General features: G+C 37.7%; 1 protein-coding gene across 2 annotated transcripts in view; it reads right to left on the bottom strand.

Annotated features, from left to right (window-relative positions):
• The window catches only part of LOC125232949 (transcription factor IIIB 90 kDa subunit), a 53,790-nt gene that overhangs the window by 12,472 nt on the left and 16,937 nt on the right, over positions 1 to 24,381 (bottom strand). The gene's annotated exons all lie outside the window — the stretch shown is intronic.

Here is a 24,381-nt window from a genome sequence, read left to right as displayed (position 1 = left end):
GTTATTAGTATTACAAATCGTCAAACTACCAAGGCTGTAAGATTTAACATTGGTGTTTTTATCAATCAATTGTGATTGAAGTGGCCGAAACGGCAGCTAAAGTATTCGTATTTCATAACTGCCCTGCCGGCCTAACCAAAGTGACAATCGTTGATGCTCTGTGGCGATCTAAAAGCAGTCTGGCTCTGTCGTGCCACTACAGAGCGGTAGGGAAAGCCAGCTACCATACGGTTTCGAAGCGTAACGTTGGCTAGGTGCTTCGGGCCCTTGTGCATTAACGCAATGATTGTACGTGGTGGCGCAAATTTTATTAATAATCATTACTCGTTATGAAATTCAATAAGTTTCATCGTTGAAAAAAGTAAGGAAGTTCTTAGAGATACGAATATGTATTAAGTGACGGTGGAGGAAATTGTCAAACTATTGTGCGCATTTTAAAACTAGTTTTGAATTTGAAATAGCAAAGCAACTGTGTGAGTGAATTTCCAGTTTTTAATTAGGTACTCAACAGCTCCGAAATTCTGAAAAAACTAGTTACCCTTACAATCTCTCTGATGAAGGGTCAGTGGCCTCAATAAATTCAACATTGGCAAAAGTAAAAGTTTGTTATACTTCATAGGAAACTAAAATAAGAAGGCCCACTCTGTGGACACCAAAGTTGCCAATAGGGTATCTTTGTCACTCTAATTACGCCTTAATACGGAGTAAAAGAGAAAAAGGCCTGCAATTAGCAATTTTTGGTGATCACAAACATATGCTTATGTAAAAGCACATAAGTAGCACGCACTATCTCGATATAAAAGTAAAAAACTGGTTTACATGAAAACGGTACAATACAATACATATACGCCCTGTTTTTATTGAATTCCGTTAACTTTAGGGGAAGATTCTTTAGTTCAAATACAATCAATTTCTCTAAGAAACTAGCCACTTAGGTAACTCTTACGGCTATCGAATTATTAAAACCAATAATTTAATTACTGAACACGTGTGTGGCATCCCTTACCACTTCCTAATGTTATTTGTTTTGGCATGTGCCGTCAAACACTTGACAATGACTTTAATGTTATGATTAAGGTCGTCTCACACTAATTAATCCATTTATTATGTATGGAAACGAAAAAAAAAATTTTTTTCGAATTTAACAAAAAGCGATATACAGGGTGGTTTCTGATGATGAACCTAGTGCGTGTCGAATTTAACGGAAAACAAAAAAAACACGGTGTATATATCACCTAAAAATGTAGACGGACCATTACTCCACTCCATCTCGCTTACACAACACAAGAAACATTTAAATCACGACTCGCTGGGTGGTCAAAGTTAAAACCATACTTTCGGTAAATACCGTTAAATACTACAGACTATTAAAGACCTCACCACACCTCATATCAATTTAGTAATTATACATTTAACATGGTAGTTATAGGGAAGGTTAAAGACCTATAATGTGCGTTTTAACACATTGGCTGGCGAGTATTGGACTTTCAAACTCCTACTCATACCAATGCATGAGTTTTTCGGAACTTATGTGCGAAAATATTTGCCAGTCTTTACTACTAAAAATATAATACTATCTTTGTCTGCGGCTTCGCTCGCGTTCAATTCGAAAATCGCGGAATGCTTTATACAAACTTCAACCCCTCCATTTTTAGGGAAGTGGGCGGTTAGGAAGAGCCATAAAGTAGCCTATCCTATGTCACTCTTCTTCCCACTTAAAAAATCACGTCAATTCATCGTTCCGTTTTGGCGTGAAAGACGGACAAACAAACAGACACACACACTTTCCCATTTATAATATCTATATATTTAATATAAAGCTGCATTAGTATGGATATATAATTACTGTACAATGTACAAGTGTGTGGTGTGATCGTTACTATTTTCCTAATCTTGTTTTTTAGGGTTCCGTAGTCAACTAGGAACCCTTATAGTTTCACCATGTCTGTCTGTCCGTCCGTCCGTCCGTCCGTCCGTCCGCGGATAATCTCAGTAACCGTTAGCACTAGAAAGCTGAAATTTGGTATCAATATGTATATCAATCACGCCGACAAAGTGGTAAAATAAAAAGTGGTAAAAAATGTTTTGTTAGGGTACCCCCCCTACATGTAAAGTGGGTACTGATTTTTTTTTTCATTCCAAGTCCAACGTGTGATATATTATTGGATAGGTATTTAAAAACGTTTACTCAAATCGTTTTTTGATAATATTAATATTTTCGGAAATAATCGCTCCTAAAGGAAAAAAAAGTGTGTCCCCCCTCTAAACTTTTGAACCATATGTTTAAAAAATATGAAAAAAATCACTAAAGTAGAACTTTATAAATACTTTCTAGGAAAATTGTTTTGAGCTTGATAGGTTCAGTAGTTTTTGAGAAAAATACGGAACCCTACACTGAGCGTGGCCCGACACGCTCTTGGCCGGTTTTTTTTAACACAGCATCTTTAACGTATGATTTTTGCAGCGACTTATTCATTAATTACTATGTATAAAAAACAAAAACAACCTTATTTCATTATAAAAAAAGAAGCGGTATACCGGGTAGCTTGTTTAATGAGCCTAACGACCTGTCGAATTTAACGGAAATAAAAAAACACGATACAATTTGAGCCTCGCACAGTTCTAGATTATTCTCCAATTTTTAATTGTCATTTCCTGAATCTCAGCCAAAATGCAGTTCTGGAACGGAATCGATCGGATAAACAACTAAAACTTGTTTATTTGCATGCGCATGGGCAACATTTGCGACTCAAAATCCCTCAACTTTACTAACTTCACAATAAGGTGGAGATTTGTGTAGATGTTTATGCGTTGTCCAAAATCGAGCAAACTTGATCAGATTTCCGTGACATTGCCTGCACCTTGGGAGACTCATTTACATTATAATGAACTTTGGTTCAACGACCCGACTCTTTTTGATGTAATACAGGGTAATATTTTAATTATTTATAAAAGTGCCTTTAAATAATTAGAAATAACTTGGAAAAAGCAAGCATGATGATCTAAATCGGTCTCTTATTACCAGAGCTCGGCAGGGGTGAGCCATTTTGACGTCACTTATGTCAAGTGTAGACATTAATATAGATACACCTTAGAAAGAAACATTGAAATAAAAGAAAATAAAACTGTTATTGCTTTTATTTTCGGCATACTCAAAATCGGAATAATCTATTTTTGATTATATTATTAATTATTTATTCGCTTACTTAAAATTGAGGGGCTGCTGATAAAATAACACAACAGAATAATAGAATATTGACATTGTCATGATATTTCACTCAGTTGAATATGGCATCCTTAAACAGATTTATTGCCTATCTAAAGAGGTTTGATATCGTATCATATCACTTGATTAACTTTAAGAGTAGCATATATATTATCTAAAGAGGTTTGCTAAAAAAGCTTGCGATAAATTTAATTTGTTAATAGCGACGTAAATATCGTAGCGGAAAGGCAGCCTAAATAAAATATTTTTTTAGCTATCAAATTACACCACGTATCGAATACAGAATGTCCATATTGTGCAAACTCTGAAATAAGCTTGAATATTTGATATTATGTATATAGTGTGAGTTCTTGTGCATTGCCTAAAAAATAATTAAAAACTAATCATGTTTGAGACCTACGTGGCTTATGTACTTGGTCAGAACGACCGTTGCCGCGGTGTCTTTAAAGTTCACAGGTTCAAATCCTACCGGAGCCGGAGGTATAGTTAAAGTTCGTTTAATTAAAAAAAAACACAAAAAATATAAATCGTATTTTGTTTCTGACCTGGGGGACGATTTTTGAGTCTCACTGTCACTAAAATACCGGTTGAAAACGGTGAATTGCCTATTATTTTCAGTGACAATTTTCTGAATTCGAACGCCGTGAGACTCAAAAATCCCCCTGAGAATTCCCCTGAATCAAAAATGTTATAAAAATGGAAAAAAGATGACAAATCCAATTGAACATAATATATGTAATTAGCATTTTATAAACAAGCAAACAAATCGTTCGCATTTTTATTCCACCCTGTACTCTATAACAGACTTTACAAACGTTACCGGATTTTAAGTATTTTTCCTTTAACTTTGTCACACGGTGACATTGAGATATAAATGGCGCAATAAATAGGTTTTTCCCCTCACTAGCTCGGAAACACGTGTTTTGTCCTTTAATACCAGCGGGTAAAAACGCATTTTATCCACTAGTGGGTAAAGTAATTTGACCATGAATATAGTCAAATTAACTGTTTTAAAAATCCATAAAAGTAGGTGAATCTAGTAATGAAGATGATTTACCACCTGTGGAACTAGTGGAAGCAGTGATAAACACATCTTAGTTTCCTCGCTATAGTGAGGGCAAAAAGTTTTGTGTTAAAAATGTTTTGTGTTACTCGCACACGGCTGCAAATGTATTTTACTTCTCGTGTATTGAAAAACTTTACTAAGTTTAGATTCTATTAAGGATCGAACCACTCGCTTCGCTCGTGGTTCAACTATAGAATCCTTTCACTTGCTCGATTTTCAATTTCACACTCGGTGTTAAAATACAACTTTGCCCCCTTGTTAATTTAAACCACAAATAACTATTTTAATTTTTATTGTTTTAAACAAGCAATAAATTGCAGGTCTATCATTTGTATTGGCAATTGAATATTGGTTTTAATTACTTTTATTGTTTTATCAAGGCTGACAATAAAAGTATGATTGTCTTTAAAGACTCTCATTAAGTAGTTTGATCAAGGGTCAGATTCAGATGGCAGTAGTCACAGACCAACCCCTATAGACATCCATTACAAGACGACTCGCGGTCGCCAGCCTTCCTAGTATTTGCACTGATATAAGCGCGGGCGCTCGGGGTATTTTGATGTCTTAAAGATGTCCACCTGTAGTGTGAAATGGTGTGGAAAGGTAACAAGAAGCTCAAATTTAAAAACAGACGTCATTACATTTCACATAAAAGTCATATTTATAATTTATTCAGAGCCGGCATAGCTCAACTTACATTGGCCACTTACGCGTCAGTAAAGGGACAGTCCCTTTCATCTGGCGCGACTGCCCGCCGTCCTTGAAACGGCCAATCACAGCGCGCTTAACACATTCCCCGCCCGCTCCTCGCACCCCTGGCACTGGTGACTCGTATCGCGAACAAAATATACAAGACTGCTACTCTATAGGAGGTTCTCTGTGGCAGTAGTGGACAACTGGACATAGCACCGATATATCGCGATAGTTCGGCGGCGGTTCTTCTCAGTCCTAGCTATCTCTATCACCCTTCCGTATTGGGCTCTTGGCGCGACAGAGCCAGACTGTGTTTTTCGATCGGGGTCTAGCGGCAACGATTGTCATTTCGGCTACGCCGGCTGGGGGTTACCATTGAGGAGGCACACTCAAAGGTTATGACAGACAGATGGCGCCACCCTATTCCATTGCACAGATAAAGAATTTCATAGTTGAGAGCGAGAAGATGATATTTGTTTTCTCTCTCTCACATACTACTCACGTTATGAAAGTGTGTGACCGAAAGTGGTTTGTCAGGATCAGTAAATGGAAATCCGTGCTGCTTACCCCTCTGACACGTTTGCATGTATGTATGTATGTACATATGATTTATGAATGACGGTGACATGCCTAGACACTTGCAGAGGCGCCGCCTGGCGGGATAAAATGTCAGTGTGCCTCCTCATTACCATGAACTACTAACGCAATACAATTTAGTCCGAGGTCGAGAATCATCGGCAGCTTGGGCCCTGCCCTGCACGGGAAGCATGGTCGCGCGATTGACGATAAAATATCAGGCCGTCCCTATCGCACTTACAAATAGTGCGATAGGGACCCTACTATTGTCTGGCGACGGCACCCCGCGCCTACTATTGCTGGCGACGGCACCCTAGGTTAGGTTTTTTATCAAGTATTTTATGTTATGTCATTTTTTGGTATTATACTCATAATATGTAGTAATTTATGTCACGCAGACGCTAGTGATAATGTCACTGGCAAGGCCACCTATCAATAACAATAAGTTTGTGATATCTCTCTTAACAAGACAGAATTATACATGCACACATAAAATACGCCTATTGTACAAATACTACAAATAACTAACGAGTGACCTCGACTATACAAATACTATGTGATGCACAGATTTTTAAAGTAAGGATAAGGCAGTTCATATAATATCGATTGAACATTCTCGTTTGATGAGTCTTGGAAGATTACAACGCGATTTGTCAATGAGTTAGCATCACTCGATTGGTCGTATATTAGGAGCGAAGTCGAAAAGGCAAACTTTTTGACCGATTTAATAGATTTCTTACTTCACTTTATGTTTGTTCATTAAAAGTTCGATATCTTGCTAATTAATATCTTTATTCATGAAGACAAGCAAGACAAATTTACAAATTATACTAAAAGCCAGAAAGGAACGATTTGCCATGAAATGGCCTCATCTCAGCATGTTGCTGGTGACTTCCAGTGCTGATCTTCCAATGAGATCAAGTGAGAAAGATTCACAGAAACAATTTTGAGTAATGCCAAGTCATCAAAACTGTCCATCAAAAAGTTGATACGCCAATAAACTGCACTCTTGGCTTGCATTCATCCTGTTACTGCCACCGCTGCGCTGTATATATCTCCCCCCCCCCCATTTTTGACACCACTATGCCCATCGATCTAAACTACCTAGATGCACCATCACGGCTTAGAATGTGTCCGCAGCAAATTGTGCTTGAAAATGTTCTAAGCACAATTGGGCGGTCAGTAGCGCTTCATCCGCCGTGTCGGCAACATGCCTAAGTGCTCCGTAAAAAAGTGCAAAAATAACACCTTATATACGTTAAAAAAGGATGACGTATCGTATTTCAGGTAAGTAATTGTTAATAATTTTATAATGTTATGCATTTGTGGCCAAAATGGCTTCCTAACTTACTAAAAACATTTATTTTCTAGAATAATTGAAGTAAATTCCTTGATTTGGTCTCACGCAGTTTGTCTCTTTCTCTCGCGCTATACTAGTAATGAGCGGACGGCGACAAAAGATGGTTGAAGTGGAACATAGTTAAAAATGGAATGATGGAGTCGCTAATTGCTTGCATTTGAAATTGAACTTTAAGTACCGTGCCGTGCCGTGGGACACCCTGTATATACCTCAGTTGACTCTATTTAATAATGCAAACATTGCAAAACGTGGAGATATTGATCAGTTGCAATTTTCCCCCAGTCCAAATTGTCCCGCCGTACCTTATATATTTTTTTGTTTGAGATAATATCAATAAAAATATCATACAGTAAAAACTCATTTTTTTTCGCTTAAAATACGCAAAATCTCGAAAAATGTTATACCAAACGTTTTGTTCCTTAAGAAATTTTCTATCTAATAGGATTTTTTAAAACAGTTTTTCGCAAAAATACCGCAAATTTCCTCATTCTCGCCTTTCATCTCATAGCGCGACTCCCATGATGCCTCTGTCCATCCTCGTTCCCAATGTAAAAATGGCGTTTAGATTGTTGCAGCGCGAACGAAATTAAACTTATGTTGGTTGCAATAAGACGAAAATTTGTTTAAAAATATGCACACCTGCGATCTGCGGTAATAAAATTTTATGGCTTTCGCGATGATCACATTCATTAATGTCATAACCGCCAATTGCTTGCATTTGAAATTGAACTTTAAGTACTAAGAAATAACGTTGTTTTTGTAAAAAATTAAAGTAGTTTTTACTACATTGCGAAGTTTTCGTTTGTCAACTAGACGCACACATTTGCAACTTGGCGATCGGACACTTTTGAGTGTCGAATTTGTAGGTGATAGTGTATCTTGGTAGTTTAGATCGATGACTATGCCACGTCCTTGCAAAATAATATATAAGTCATCGATGTGATGTCTATATAAACAAACACACGATCCTACTTCCGAGTGGAAGCCAACACTAGCATATGTAGCCTCGAACCGAATCAGGAAGTGGCTTTAGTTGAAGTCCTTGCCAAAATATTAGTTAAGCCAGCATGAGTTGCGTTTTCGCGGATCAAGTATCAAGTAACTTTTCATAATCAAAAAGGATCGAGTATATAGAGAAAAACCGGCCAAGAGCGTGTCTGGCCACGCTCAGTGTAGGGTTCCGTAGTTGCCCGTATTTTTTTCAAAAACCGTTCAACCTACCAAGTTCAAAATAATTTTCCTAGAAAGTCTTTATAAAGTTCTACTTTTGTAATTTTTTTCACATGCAACTCTATTAGATTGCATTCACATATATGCTAATTGATAACACAAAAACAATAGCGACTTGTCATAAAAATACCACCTACTCATATCGAACCTTATTACCACTAGTCAAGACGCAATTCATGTTTTAACACTACTATTAAAAACAATATTAACTACTTGTGTACCTTAATTTAATGGATGTAGAATCGACAATCGGTCAATGTGATCGTTGAGTTGAGAGACTGTCTCCTGGCCTAGCCAAATGACAATGGTTGACGCTAGACGCCCATCGAAACGCGGTCGGGCTCTGTCGCGCCAACACGGAAGAGCTATAGAGACATCAGCTAACTCTTACGTTATCCCGGCATTTGCCACAGCTCATGGGAGCCTGGGGACCGCTTTCACAACTAATAGGTTTACGAAAGCGACTGCAATCTGACCTTCCAACCCAGAGGGTAACTATTAGGCCTCATTGGAATTAGTCCGGTTTCCTCACGATGTTTTCCTTCACCGAAAAGCGACTGGCAAATATGAAATAACATTTCGCACATAAGTTCCGAAAAACTCATTGGTACGAGCCGGGGTTTGAACCCGCAACCTCCGGATTAAAGGCGCACGCTCTTACCGCTAGGCCACCAGTTTGCGTAGCCGAATGCACTACGCTCACGATAAATTATCTGTTTCGTAGCTGTTTATATCTATCGCTCTTGCGTATTGGCGCGACAGAGCTAGACCGCATTTCTGTCGGCGTCTGGCGTCGACGATTGCCGGCAGCGCTCGATAGAGATAGCTCGCTCCGATAATGATATTATCGTAAGCGTCAGTGCGTTTGGCTACGTACCGTGAGTATGTTGTAATGCACGTACAATGGAGCCAAGGTTAGAAAAGATTGCTTACTCGGTTACATAAATACAATTAAATCATGTGGAGCTGATTCATGTAGTGCATTGTTTTAATTAATTAATGAAAATGTTCATGTGTAAATGTTGACTTTATGTTTTATGTATTGCAATAAATAAATTTAGATCGTTATTAATTAAAAAAAAAAAAAAAAGAAAATATAGTGATTTTTTAACAGTTAGCTTGAAAGAAGGGGAGAAGGGAGAGACGCGTCAAAAGTCATTTACTTTGTAGGTCACCAATCCAAAAAAACGTTATACTATCAGCTGCAAAAGTGCATGGAGAAATTATGAATGAATTCATTGATAAATTCGCCATCCACTTTGCAGCTACATTTGGATCACGTCTTCGATAGTGACAAAAATTGTCAAGCTGCCGGCGTATTATGATTCCAATTTTATCATTTATCCACGTGGATAAAGCATCCGTCACGCTTTGGCAAGTATGTCAGTGTGAGAGTGACAGTTGTCTTATCCACGTGGACAAGTGATAAAATTGGAAGCATGATACGCCGGCTGGAAGAGTAAATGATCCTTAGGTTAAATTATAAATAATAAAATAAAATTCTGAAGGTTGTCTGTAAGAGACCGCGGTTTTAGCGATAAGACCGCCTGTTGTTACCTGCCACTTTGTTTTCATTTATGTATTTTATTTTTGTAGTGTACAATTAAAGCATTTTATTATTAAGGTAAAATACCCCATAATGGACGGTGATGCCATTATGGACAAAAAAACACAAATCCTTAAAAATAAGTATCTAAAAACTGACGGCTATGTACCATAAACTAGAGTTGTAGAGCTGTTTCATTTTGAAGTTTCAATTAATTCGGTTATTTCTGAAGGATTTGGAGACAAGATAAAATTCACCAGTTTACTGAAAAAAATATCAATACGAATTCTTAGTAATGTTGCTAAGAGAGATGAGTTCATGTATAAAATAATAAAAAAATAACGCACGGTGTAATCTTGAATGCGTTTACTTACTGCATTAAGCATGAGATAAGGTATAAAACATACTAGTTTGTTGCTCCAAAGATATAAAGAAATGACGTTATTTTGCGAGTGTCCATTACTGGACCCGAAAAACTGCCTACCTCCTATGATGGACAAGGAACAATTTACAAAAGCAAAATTTACAAGAAACAATCCTATGTTAAAATATCCCAAACTTATTGTATTTATAGTGTATAAATTTGACTAATTGCGTATCAGTTGGCTTTAAAAGTAAAATTTTAAACTTATTTCACTGTCCATAATGGGGGATCCATTACTGGAGAACTGCCGTCCATAATTGGAGAAAAAACACCTAGTTTTAATTTGTTAACTATGAAGAAACCAATAGGAGTATCTATTCTGCAATAGGCTTGAAATCTAGAAGAAGGATAGGACATTCAAGCTTTAACACGCTTGGCGGTAGAATTTTTACATTTATCAGTGAAATATCAAAAACAGGCGAATTTTTTTCTTAAACTGTCCATGATTGGGTCCGTCACCTTATCATTTATATATTGGATATTTTCTATACCCATAGAGGCCTTTTCCTTGAACAGTAACAATTCATGTTTCATCATCATGGGCCTTTATAGCTTTCTCCCAAATACTGTAACTGTAATGTAATTTTACGTGACCAAAAGTCAGCATAGTATTCGTCGGCTCGATTCAACACCAGCTGATTACTTTTTTTTTTAGTACGAATAGGTAGACGTCCGACCACAATCACACCTGATGGTGAGTGATGATGCGGTCTACGGTGGAGCACGCTTATCCATGAGATACCTATTTACTCTCGCTTTAAAGAGACCTGGATTGTGATCATGATGATTTTATCCTGTTGTCCCTCATCAGGGGCATAGGGCTCTCAGGAAGGAGGCCCACTGAGCCAGCCTCCTTTTCCACCGTGCGCCTCCAGGTCGTCCGCGGGCGACCTCTCCCCCTGGATTGTACTCATGCAGAAACACAGACTCAGGCAGGGCATTCCACTCCTTGGCAGTTCGCAAAAGAAATGTTGAAGGGAAACGCTTAGTGCGTATTTTTGGAATACTAATCGTCCTAATATTTAAATTCTCTACCTGTTGCTGTTATGGAGAATTTTTGGCCAAAAGCTGCACTTTTAGATGGAAGCAAGCCGCTTTGCATGGTGATAGTACTACTTAGACATCAAAGTAAACGTTTTTTTTTCGAGGATATCGAAATTTCATCCCTTAGGAAGCGGAGCGTAGCGAGGTGTTTTATGAAAATGAAATTTCCCAAAATTCCCAATTTGAAATTTCTTTGCTTTATATGGCCACTTTGAAATCTCTTTGAAATTTCTATGAAATTATTACATAATACATAATTGTATAATTACTTATTACATAATTATACAAAGACTATCCATACTAATATTATAAATGGGAAAGAGTGTGTGTCAGTTTGTTTGTCCGTCTTTCACGGCAAAACGGAGCGATTAATTGTCGTGGGTTTTTTTGTGGAGATAATTGAACGGATGGAGAGTGACATAGGCTACTTTTTGTCTCTTTCTAAAGCGCGCGAAGCCGCGGGCAAAAACTAGTAAACTAATGAAACCACAATAAAAACGCAATATGTTATGCACGATGCACGTTTGGTCAATAACAAACTGTTTGTTTTGTCGCAGTGACTTTGTAGATTGACTGCGTAAATTTTATTTTTAAAGGAAGATGATTTTGCAAAAATAATGAATGACTATAATTTATCACCTAATAATAAAATAATAATTGTGTAGGTATAATCCTTCAATGTCAATGAAATCTGTGCGATGCTGCTGTATTACACATCACGAGTATAAGTTTTGCAAATCACAAAAAAATGCTCTTTTGGTTTTACATATGATTAAATCATATGTTTAAAGATGACCTTTTTAACCTACGACGCAAAAACGACGAGGTGTTATAAGTTTGACGTGTCTGTCTGTTTCTGTATGTGTCTGTCTGGGGCATCGTAGCTCCCGAACGGAAGAACCGATTTAGATTTAGTTTTCTTTGTTTGAAAGCTGAATTAGTCGGGAGTGTTCTTAGCCATGTTTGATGAAAATCGGTCCACTATGTCGCGGTCGGGGTTCTTTTCAAAATTTTTATTTTGTGGTTAGGTTAATAGTAGTGAATATTAAAATAAGGCCGCGTTTTTCAAAAGTAGCGTCGATCATATTTCCTTTGTTCCCTTTTCCTCAAAAGTTTCTCGACCCTAAGCCTTTAAGCAGCCGTGGCCGTGGACAATAGACATCTATAGGCTAGCAGTCTCAAGGGAAGGCCCAGTTAGAGGTAATCTTGCTTATAACACGCAAACAGTGATAAACTTCACAGTTTTCCTTTAAGAAAAACATGAACATTAACTGGGCGTTTTCCAAATTAAATCCCGAAAATCGAATTTCACCAGATCTGGACGTGTCTGGGCTCATTCTACTCAGAATCACGAGCTGATTCGATCCCGACGATAAAAAAAGTGTCCTAATATTTTTTTCCTTTTACGTCACGATTTTAGTATGAACTTACTACGAGCGTGACGTATTGGAAACTCGAATTTTGTATGGAAAATTTGGGACACATTTTTTTATCGTCGGGATCGAATCAGCTCGTGATTCTGAGAAGAATGAGCCCAAACACGTCCAGATCAGGTGAAATTCGATTTTCGGGATTTAATTTGGAAAACGCCCAACTACGGACTAACGAATAGGACAACGCAAACAGTAACAGTAGGGATGCTATTGCAATTTCTTGTATGGGTCCCTGCACTTTCTGACTATGTGCTGAAACTTGGCACAGTTGTTCCTTGGGTGACCTTGAGTAAATTCAGACCGGGAGGCATCGAGAGCCTGCAATTAGGAGGGGGTGGGAATTATGGCACCGCTGTACTTTCAATCAATCAATAGTTCTCTAAAATTTTTCCACAGTAGGGCATGTGATTTTTTTTTCTTAAGTAGGTACATTAATTTACACGAAAATAATATATCACATGCCCTTAAAGTTTTAGAGAACTATGGATTGAGAATCTTGATGCACAGAAAATAATGGTCAAAACCCATGAATATAAGTTCAACAAAGATAGGTAGATATTCAAACTTTACCGGCCTCGAAAGAAGGCCTAGTTGAGGTAAAACTCTGTTTACGACTATGATAATCAAATCATCACCTTTCTTGAGTAGTTATATTCTCACGAAGAGAACACAATAGCGATACGCGTATAAAATTGGTTATATCGATAAAGTCACGAATTTTCCATCAGGACAATAATTTTTCGCAATATTTGGTAATAAAATTATTCATGCATGAGACACGTAGCCTTTCTACGTAACTATCTGTCCATTAAATGAACGAAGAGCGTATGAACTGTGAAGGCCTTAGTTTATGTGAATGCACCTATTCCTACTAAATATGTGGCCGTCGGGGATAGGTATACAATACATGAAATTGGAAATGAATAAGTAGGTTTTTGGATCAAGTTATACCACGTTCGTAGGAATTACCCACCGCCCAGCGTGTGTAGGGGATCATCCACATATTACGTCACACCAAATTTCAGGTTTTTGGACCCCTCCCCCCCCTATGTCACGCTTTTTTGTATCCTTTTAACAGGGATTGTCACATTTAGTATGACCCCCCCCCTTACACTGTGACGTAATATATGGATGACGCCTAGCCGAATGCACAAACGCTCACGAAACGCTCGTAGATATCTATCTCTATCGCTCTTGCGTATTGGCGGGACAGAGCCAGACTACCTTTCGCGGCGTTTCGTTTTCGTTTCGCGTCGTAGACATGCCATTCGGCTACGGGGCCTGTGGTGCTATCAGTGTAACAACTTGGCGACCGTACTATCTTCTGACCTGCACGATTCTAATTAGGTACCAGCAGCGGCTGGTCCATACAAGCCGATTCCCACCGGCTTGCCTAAAATTGATTACTAGTAAAGTACCTAATGTTAAGGTAGGTTTCTTTTTGCTTTGGTGTTGCCTAGCAGAAATTTTCACCAGCCGCCACTGTTAGGTACACACCAAACGATAAATGAAACAATAGTTACACTGCCGCAGTGTTGAGTTGAGTCCGTTTCCAAGCGGGTAAGTATAGGTTATAGCTAGAGAGCGGATTTCAGGTAGCGATTTAAATATTAATATAGATATGACTTGCATAATGTATTATTTTTTCTACACACAAAAAAAATGTATCGGATATAAAAATAAAACCCTTTTTGGATGCTTTTGTGAATATTGGGCAAAGATTATGATGATAATAAATTTAAAAAATGTTTGTTATTTTTTAAATATTTCATTTATTTAAGTTCTTTTTAGGGTTCCGTAGTCAACTAGGAACCCTTATAGTTTCGCCATGTCTGTCTGTCCGTTCGTCCGTCCGTCCGCGGATAATCTCAGTAACCGTTAGCACTAGAAAGCTGAAATTTGGTACCAATATGTATATCAATCACGCCAACAAAGTGCAAGAATAAAAAATGGAAAAAAATATTTTATTAGGGTACCCCCCCTACATGTAAAGTGGGGGCTGATATTTTTTTTCATTCCAACCCCAACGTGTGATATATTTTTGGATAGGTATTTAAAAATGAATAAGGGTTTATTAAGATCGTTTTTTGATAATATTAATATTTTCGGAAATAATAGCTCCTAAAGGAAAAAAAAGTGCGTCCCCCCCCTCTAACTTTTGAACCATATGTTTAAAAAATATGAAAAAAATCACAAAAGTAGAACTTTATAAAGACTTTCTAGGAAAATTGTTTTGAACTTGATAGGTTCAGTATTTTTTGAGAAAAATACGGAAAACTACGGAACCCCACACTGAGCGTGGCCCGACACGCTCTTGGCCGTTTTTTTTTAATATTTCGTCTGCGCATTGCACAGTAAAAACTTCTATTACGACTCAAAGAATAGAAAAATGAAAATAATTCGCTTCCTGTATACAAACTCTTTTATTTAGAATAAAATAGGTACTTTTCTTTAAATGTAGTTTGTTCCAAAAATAACAATAATTTAATCTAATTATTCAGCGAAGTTTGCGGTGTGCGATGTGATAATAATAGATAAAAAAAAATAGATTGTAAGACCTTATTATAAATCACATGACATGTATTTAAATTGCACAAGTCATATCCATATTAAAAATAGCTACCTGAGATCCACTCTCTAGTTATAGCGGGCTTGGTTTCCGCAACTCGACGTCATAATTTTGCACCTATTTTGCGTGATGGGTTGTGGCACTATTCCTGCCAACCCAACTGTACCAGAAAGCCTAGCGGATCCTTTATCTTGCCGACGACTAAAGCGGGTAAGTAAAAGACACACACAGTGGCCTGTGACTACGGTGACAAAATGGCGCCCGACAGACTCTTTTCCGTTCATTGCCTGTCCAAGTGTCCAACAAGTAAATATTGACGCTGAGCAACCAACGTTATTTATTGACCCAGAAATGGCCGCAAGATTGACAATGTCAAGTGTCAATGGCATCGTGGTGAAATAGGTACGAAATGCAATACAGTAATTAATAACCTCTTTGGTTGTGCTTGCAAAAAGGTTGTTGCCTAGTGCCTACCCTAAGTAATAAGTAATTGCTGGTAGCAACGCTGAGCCGAACGGAGCCGAGAATGCCCGAAGAGAACAGTTTACTTTAAAATTTTACAGTCACATTTTGATAACATGTAATGTTTTAACCCCAACGTAAAAACGACGGGGTGTTACCTATAAGTTTGACGTGTCTCTTTGTGCGTTTGTGTGTGTGTGTGGGTGTGTCTGTCTGTGGCATGATGGCATCCTAGCTCCCGAACGGATGAAATGATTTAGATTTAGTTTTTTTTTTTGAAAGCTGAATTAGTCGGGAGTGTTCCTAGCCACGTTTCATGAAAATCGGTTCAAATCGGTTCTGGTCTGGTGTCGGGGTTTTTTCAAAAAATTAATTTTGTGTAAGTTAGGTTATATCCTTCAAGATGCAAAAACTGCAGAATGCATTGACGCTGACGTAACTCCCATTATGGTGGACAAGACGTCGTTTAAAAACATTTATGTAATCGGTTTAATTGGTGCAGGTGGTCGCTTTATGGGTTTACGAGGTAAATATGTACTACATGACAGCATACTAGAATACTAGTATTTATCTAATTAATACTAAAATTGTGAAGAATCCAGAGCGATTCGTTAGTAGTCTTCTAATGCTTGTAACTGGTTTATTTAAATAATATATTCATAGAGTTAAAAAGTTATGGAAACATAGAGTAAAATTAGGGACCTTACCTGCCCCGCGATCTTCTTAATATTGTCCAGCCGGCGTTATAGAGGTATTATATGCTTCCAATTTTATCACTTATCCATGTGGATAAGACATCTGTCACTCTCACACTGACATACTTGCCAAAGCGTGACGGATACTTCATCCTTTATGCACATAGATAAGTGATAAAATTGAAAGCATCATACGCCGGCTGAATGGACTAGCCTGAAGCATCTCACTCACTGGATCTCACTGACTATGACTATCAGTTCTCCGTCCGGTAACGGTTTATCAGAGGTAAAAAAGTAACTGCGCCAAAATTAACAGACCGTTGTCATACGGCTAACTGATAGTGAATCCCTTAACGGACACCAATCGCTTCCTACAGTTTAAAACATGCTTCTGATCTACATGTTCCTTATTAGCAATCCACCCAAGTCATCACCTTGGTTGCAGGTGAGTCACAAGAGCATAAGGAAACGCGGCGACTTGCGTAAACCTATACCAATATTTGACGGCGTTCAGAACAGTGTGAAGGTTATAGACTCATGAATCCGCTAAGATCAACATTCTACTAAATCTATGTCTTTTTCGACCAAACGCTTTCACAGCCCTCTGCATGCCAGGATTCGCTTTTTGACTCAATCTTCTCCACTTTGCCCGATCTTCGGCATTCTCTGGTATTACAACATTCTTCCATCATCTCAGCAGGACAGTCCCGATAGGTATTTATTTTTAAATATGTACTTACTTCACTGGCTCACGGAAGCCTTCCCACGCACAGCTATGACCCCGGCTAAATCCGTAAAGGATGCCGTAGAGCACAAAATTAAAAAAAAAAGCCTATTAGTGACCTATTAGTGAGTGAAAAAGGAACTTGGCCTCCGACACAAGAGATATTTATTAGGTACGTAGAAAATGTAGTTAAATATTAGTTTTTAATAAAACTATGTACCTACCTACCTATATGTATATACGGTGTAACATGAGAAAACCGAGTAATTTTAACAGCGTATTCCTCATCATATTAGAAGAGTCAAATGGCATATGTATGAACTTTTCTGGATTTCGCTTACTTTCAGAGTTATAAGCATTGAAAAAAATAACAATTACTTATTATTTCTCAGAACAAAACGCTATTTTGATGACGATGATGCTAACTATCCTCGTTGATAGATGTCAAATAACGTAACCTAACCTAACCACACAATAAAAATTTTGAAAAAGCCCCCTACCGCGATATAGTGGACCGATTTTTATGAAACATGGCTAAGAACACACCCGACTAACTCAGCTTTCAAAGAAAAAAAATCGAAATCGGTTCATCCGTTCGGGAGCTACGATGCTATAGACAGACACACACACACACACACACACACACACACACACAGACAAACAGATAGACACGTCAAACTTATAAGTATAACTAGTAACTGATTGCAAAGAACTATTTCTTTAGAAAAAAAATGTTAATTTTTATTTTAAGTGCCAGTTTTACGAATAACATTTACTTTTTATTTGAAAATACATCCAAAATAACTAAAAAAAAATTTTTTAGGCGATATTAGCTTGACGACTATTTTGCCCTAAGAAATGCGTAGTTAAAATCAGTAATCAGTATCTTTATTGTTTCCATAAGTAAATACATGGTGTTTCATTTCGTTTGTTCAGCTCATTCAGCTGTGAAACCCTCTGTAGGGCACTGCAAGTCTATTCATTAAATATACACTGTTTTAAGGAGAGATAAACACATACATTTCCTATAAAGTTATATAACTCTACTCAAATAAATATTATAACTATATATCACTATCAAAAAACTCTTGCAACGAATAAAAGGAATTTTCTAATAAGTATTTCGAGATCTTTCGGTTCCCTCATGTCACACCGTGTATATCAGTCAACTAGCCTCGTCAGTATCAGTTGTGCAACTAGTGTCTCTATGTAGACTAGACTATAAAATTACGGTACACAATGGAGTGAAATAGTTCTTTCTTTCATAGCGACATTCTGCAACATGTCGGCCTTTAAAACCGCTCTACTTGATTTCCGCGATCTTTGTACATACATACTCATTCGGTCACTTATTATTTTTCCCCTCACTAGCTCGGAAACACGTGTTTTGTCCTTTAATACCAGCGGGTAAAACGCATTTTATCCACTAGTGGGTAAAGTAATTTGACCTTTTAGAAAGTCAAAATAACTACTTTAAAATTGATAAAAGTAGGTGAATCTAGTAATAAAGATGATTTACCACCTGTGGAACTACTGGAAGCAGTGATAAACGCATTTTTTGCGTTGTAGTTTCCTCGCTATAGTGAGGGGAAAAGTTTTGTGTTACACTCGGGTGCAAATGTATTTTACTTCTCGTGTGTTAAAAAACTCGCAAGTTCAGGATTCTATTCTCGAACCACTCGCTTCGCTCGTGGTTCAACTATAGAATCCTTTCACTTGCTCGTTTTTCAATTCCACACTCGGCGTTAAAATACAACTTTGCCCCCTTGTATAACAAATAACTATTATCCTCGTAATAGCTATGGGCCTAGAGTAGGATATTTTCCTTCACTGAGATATACATATGACACGTACTTAGAGAAAAATATGTAGACAACAATAACACCTACTTAATACAAACACATTCAGATATTTTTCTGCTAAAGTTGACACGAAGATGCTTTTATTCTCAGTCATAAAGATCGAATACCAATAAGAATGGTAGGTACATATTACATATATCATATCCCTTTTTTGATGGAGTGGGAATGCAGTTACGTGCGATGTGTAGGACTCGTCATTTTACCCCTCCCCTAGCAAGAGCGGGGAAATATGGCCCTACCCACTAAACCCACTCTAGCGTTTCACCACTTTCACCCTCTTTGGTGTTCATGAGGCTGGGATCCATGTAGGTACGTCATTCACCACGTATCGGTACGGTACATATATCTAACATATCCCTACAAAACTGTGACAATACAACGCGCACGCGCACAATACTCCTGCGCATACATATGGCCCATTTATGGATATCGCGACCTGCATAACGATACCCGATCTATTTTAATACGACGTAACTATATACTGGAACAACGGCACTTAAACTTATTTGTAAATAGAACGAGTTTAATGGTTTTTGGATAAGGCTACCGTTTTTAGATAACCATGGTGTGGCCTTCTTTTGCGTTTGACTGTGATTAATTTAGAGGTATATTTATACTGGGTAGAGTAGTTAGAGGTGATTCGCATAAGAATATAGAAATAAAACAGTTGCTATTCATAAAGAAGTACCCACCTACAGCTGAACTACCTATCGTCTAAAATGGACCTACCATAATAAGTTACGAGTAAATAAATTTATAAACATTCCTAATAGAGTCTGTTCGGAAAGAGAAGAGTCGCAGAATATATAAATAGGGCACCATACTTAGGGTAAACTTGCCTCAATCGGTGACACACCTAATTCGGTGAAACAACCAAAAATCGTCTTTCGGAATAGTGCTTCAAAGCTTGTATCACCGAATTATTAGGCGTTTCACCGAATGAGGTGAGTTTACCCTACCACGATTCTTTCCACTATATCTACAAAAATAGAAAGTTGATTGATATTCTGCGTGTCTATCACTCTTGCATATTCGAGTAGAGAGGTAAATAAAGAAACGCACTTTTGTAAGGAAAAGATAGTGAGGAAATTCCATCTACGAAGGAATATGTTTGTGAAGTCCCCAATCTGCCATGCATTGGACTTGCATGATGGGGACTAATATAGCCTAAAGCCATCTCACGCGTGAGAGGAGGCATGTACCCATCAGTGGGACGAATATAGGCTGAACTATTATAATTTTAACTCTCATTAGGTCCTCTCTGTCCTTATCACGGGCGAAAATAAGGATCTATTTACACTAGAAAATATCTTAAACTGATAGAAATAGCTTTATGTATAAGCTGCTGTAATGCGTATTACGTGATGACCATCCAGCATGTGTAAATGGAATTTTAAACGAGATCAAACGATTTTATAAATGCAAGGATTTATCCTTATGGACAAAGTACAGTCAATAGATATGCGTTTATTAGTATAGTGTTCTGCAATACATAAAATCACGACTGTATTTCTGTATTAGCAGCGTAAGCTGAAGACCCGGGTTCGATTCCCGGAATCAGAATCAGAATGGTTTATTTTCATAGTTATATTGATTACAATTAATGTCCCGGTCCCGGCTCGGCCACCAGTGGGCCTTGTCGTTTTTTCTTTCGTGTTTCGTGTCGTTTTTTCTCACTCTCAAGTCTCTCAACAACCTGTCAACAGACTGCATGCGACATTGAGTTCTATTGCGCAGCGTGAAGGTTGTCAAACTTTATGGGCCGCGAACTCGCGGCCGTCGAAATGTACGGAAGAAACGCGGAGTGAGCCGCCCCTGTATATGTACTTGAAAAGAACAAATCAAAAAATATTCAATAATTTGATTTGTTCCCTAGTTGTGTATTCCCAAAATGGCTATGCAGAGGACATGAAACTACTCAAGTTACAGTGCCACTATTAGAAATTAAAGGATTGAAAGAGAAATCGTGATATTGCAGTGGCAGGTTGCTAGACCATCGTGCACACCACAGTTGAACCCATATCCCACAGTCGACTTCAACGACACCCACGGGAAGAAAGGGGGTGTGGTTAACCCGTCACTACACTGGCACGGGTGGGGTATGACACGTGTGTTTGATTGCCTCTGATGTTCGTAATTTGTGGTTTTAGAACGACATCATAGAGATAATAATAAAAACAATAGGTACAAGGGATTAAATTGGTGGACAACGTATCTTCCTTTAAGTAAGTAATTATTAAAATGACTGATCAAAGTCGGAACGCTCCGGCTGTGGAATGAGCTTCCTGCAGAGGTATTCCCAAAGAACTAAGTACAGTATGGGGTTCTTCAAAAAAGGAGTGTACAAGTTTCTAATGGGTCGGCAACGCGCATGTGACACCCCTTGAGTTGCAGGAGTCCATAGGTTACGGTTACCGCTTTCCACCAGGAGGGCCGTATTTTGCGTAGTTTGCCACCACCGTGGTATACATAAAAAAAACAAAAAAAAGAAACACCACCATTGTCAAATTTGTACGATAGTTGGGTGTAGACTGACAGGGATTGGACACTTTCCTAATCGGGTGTTTCTACGTAGCAATATAGGCTTGCCGTAACTTATAGGTGAGCAATTCCCGTTAAGTTTGTACATTTTGATCACGTCTCCGATTTAGACAAAAATTGGTAGGCTGATAGAGTCCATGATGCTGAGCAAGATCCACTAGGTTTCCCAAAATGTCCTAGGTAGATTGTATGAAACTTTCCTTTTTTGTTACCGAAAATGTATAGAAAACTGGTAACAAAGAAGGAACGTTTTCATACAAACTACATAGGAAATTTTGGGAAACCTAGTGGATCATGGACTATCAGCCTACCAATTTTTATCAAAATCGGAGACGTGATTCCAAATGTACAAACTTAACGGGAATTGCTGAGGTAATCCATGATAAGTTTGCAACGATTTTCACAGCCTCGCCAGTCCAGATATTATTGTAAACGTCAAACTTTGATGAAATTATGACGTTTACTTAGCTCTTGCTGAGGCGGGGCTATTAAAATCTTTGCAGACTTATCTTGGCCGGACTCTAACACCACAACCATCATCAATAATACTCATACTGATACTCATTTATTTATAATATTGTTACATATTACACGTCACAATTGATTTAGGTACATAATTATTATATGGTATATTAAAATTATTATATTAGTATTCGTAGTTTGATTTGTCTAAATATGGTATTACATTTTTAAATTACATTAAGGACCATTGAGCATTATATAATATTAAAATAAAATGGATATAATGTTTTGTGAATGTTAATTAAATAATTTAAAAGATGTAGAATTCATTCATGTCATAAAAAGCGTGGGCGATAAGCCATTTTTTTAACGCTCGTGTGAATTGGTTCGAAGATTCTATACAGGTAATGTCTTTGGGAAGTTTGTTAAAAATCTTGGGACCTTGTACCTGTATAGTCTTGGAGGACTTAGTCAGACGACAACCGGGGAGGAGCAGGCGTTCTTTGCTTCCTAGACGGGTTCGTGTTAGCTTTCTTGTATTAAATGTGTGTCTGTGTGTGTGATATGATGGGTTAAGCAGCGTCCATTAGTTTGCGGCACTTCCGCAAATAGTTAGTGAGCCCAATGCGTAGAGGAGTAAGACAGGGCTGTGTGTTGGCGCCAACTTTGTTTGGAATCTTTTTCTCCGTATTTCTGAAAGTTGCCTTCGGGGATACCACTCAAGGCATACATCTGCATACCAGGTCAGATGGTAAACACTAAACACCACAACCACAGATTGGATAATTACTTGATTTTTGACAACCCTTAATAGTCGGAGGGACACTATGTTGTGATTTGCAAACAAGGGGTTGAAAGAAAGCTAAATTGTGACATTGCAGTGAGAGGTTCTAAGATTTATAGCATACATAATTAAGTGACTCTTTAACATTTTGATTTGTAAGTATTAGGTACCTGAGCATTTTCAGAATTTAGGACCCCCTAATTAGCGTAAGTCTAAAACAAAAATTAACTCACTGTCAGTTTTGTGACGATAATTAAGCATTAAATGTCTATAAAAATATTGTTTTTGTGTTAATTGCATAAACTTTAAGCGATAATCTACATTCAGAATGTGAAAAAAGTACATTTTAGACAGATTTTATGCTTAATTGTCGTCAGAAAACTGACTGCGAGTCAATTTTTAGGGTTCCGTAGTCAACTAGGAACCCTTATAGTTTCGCCACGTCTGTCTGTCCGTCCGTCCGTCCGTCCGTCCGCGGATAATCTCTGTAACCGTTAGCACTAGAAAGCTAAAATTTGGTACCAATATGTATATCAATCACGCCAACAAAGTGCAAAAATAAAAAATGGAAAAAAATGTTTTATTAGGGTACCCCCCCTACATGTAAAGTGGGGGCTGATATTTTTTTTCATTTCAACCCCAACGTGTGATATATTGTTGGATAGGTATTTAAAAATGAATAAGGGTTTACTAAGATCGTTTTTTGATAATATTAATATTTTCGGAAATAATCGCTCCTAAAGGAAAAAAAAGTGCGTCCCCCCCCCTCTAACTTTTGAACCATATGTTTAAAAAATATGAAAAAAATCACAAAAGTAGAACTTTATAAAGACTTTCTAGGAAAATTGTTTTGAACTTGATAGGTTTAGTAGTTTTTGAGAAAAATACGGAAAACTACGGAACCCTACACTGAGCGTGGCCCGACACGCTCTTGGCCGGTTTTGTTAACAACTTACGCTAATTGGGGGGTCTCAAATTCTGAAAATGCCCGTATCAATGTTTTGTATTTAGCCGTCTCCTTTTAACAAATAATCGCATATCTCTCAAGCGCTATAGCTTCTTTAACCTCACTAAACGCAGTGTCCTAAAAGGGGGTCACTTATCCAAATATGATTAGCATGACTCATTACAATACAATAGGTGCGAATTATGCATTGGCTATGACATCATTCCTTGCAGCTTGTTAAAGAATTTTATTGATTATTGACTAATGCTTACGCAAGTCGAGGTATAGGTATATATTTTAATTTTCATCCCGAAAACGCTGTGACTGCATGACTCCCATTCAGATTTTAGAGCAATTTAGGACTAAAATTTGAGATCCCTTCAACTATCTCTACTTAAAAAATCACGTCAATCCGTCGCTCCGTTTTGCCGTGAAAGACGGACAAACAAACAGACACGTACTTTTCCATTTATAATATTAGTATGGATTTGACATATTAGAGAACTCGAATTGTCATAATATGTAGGTTTTATAGGATTTGTAAGTCGTCGACTATAGCTTACCTAATAGTTAAAAGAATATTGACACTACAACTGCTACAAGGCGATCAAAACGATTCACTACAAAAGAGCGATACGCTAACGAACTAACCTGTGAATCCTGTGATACGCTAACGAAGCGTAACAAGCGATTGTGACGTTGGCTAGGTTCCCCTATAATATTCATGGAGTCAAACGT

The sequence above is a fragment of the Leguminivora glycinivorella genome, chromosome 13 (genome assembly GCF_023078275.1).
Source record: "Leguminivora glycinivorella isolate SPB_JAAS2020 chromosome 13, LegGlyc_1.1, whole genome shotgun sequence".
NCBI classification, from domain to species: Eukaryota; Metazoa; Arthropoda; class Insecta; order Lepidoptera; family Tortricidae; genus Leguminivora; species Leguminivora glycinivorella.
This window is presented reverse-complemented; position numbering and strand designations above follow the sequence as displayed.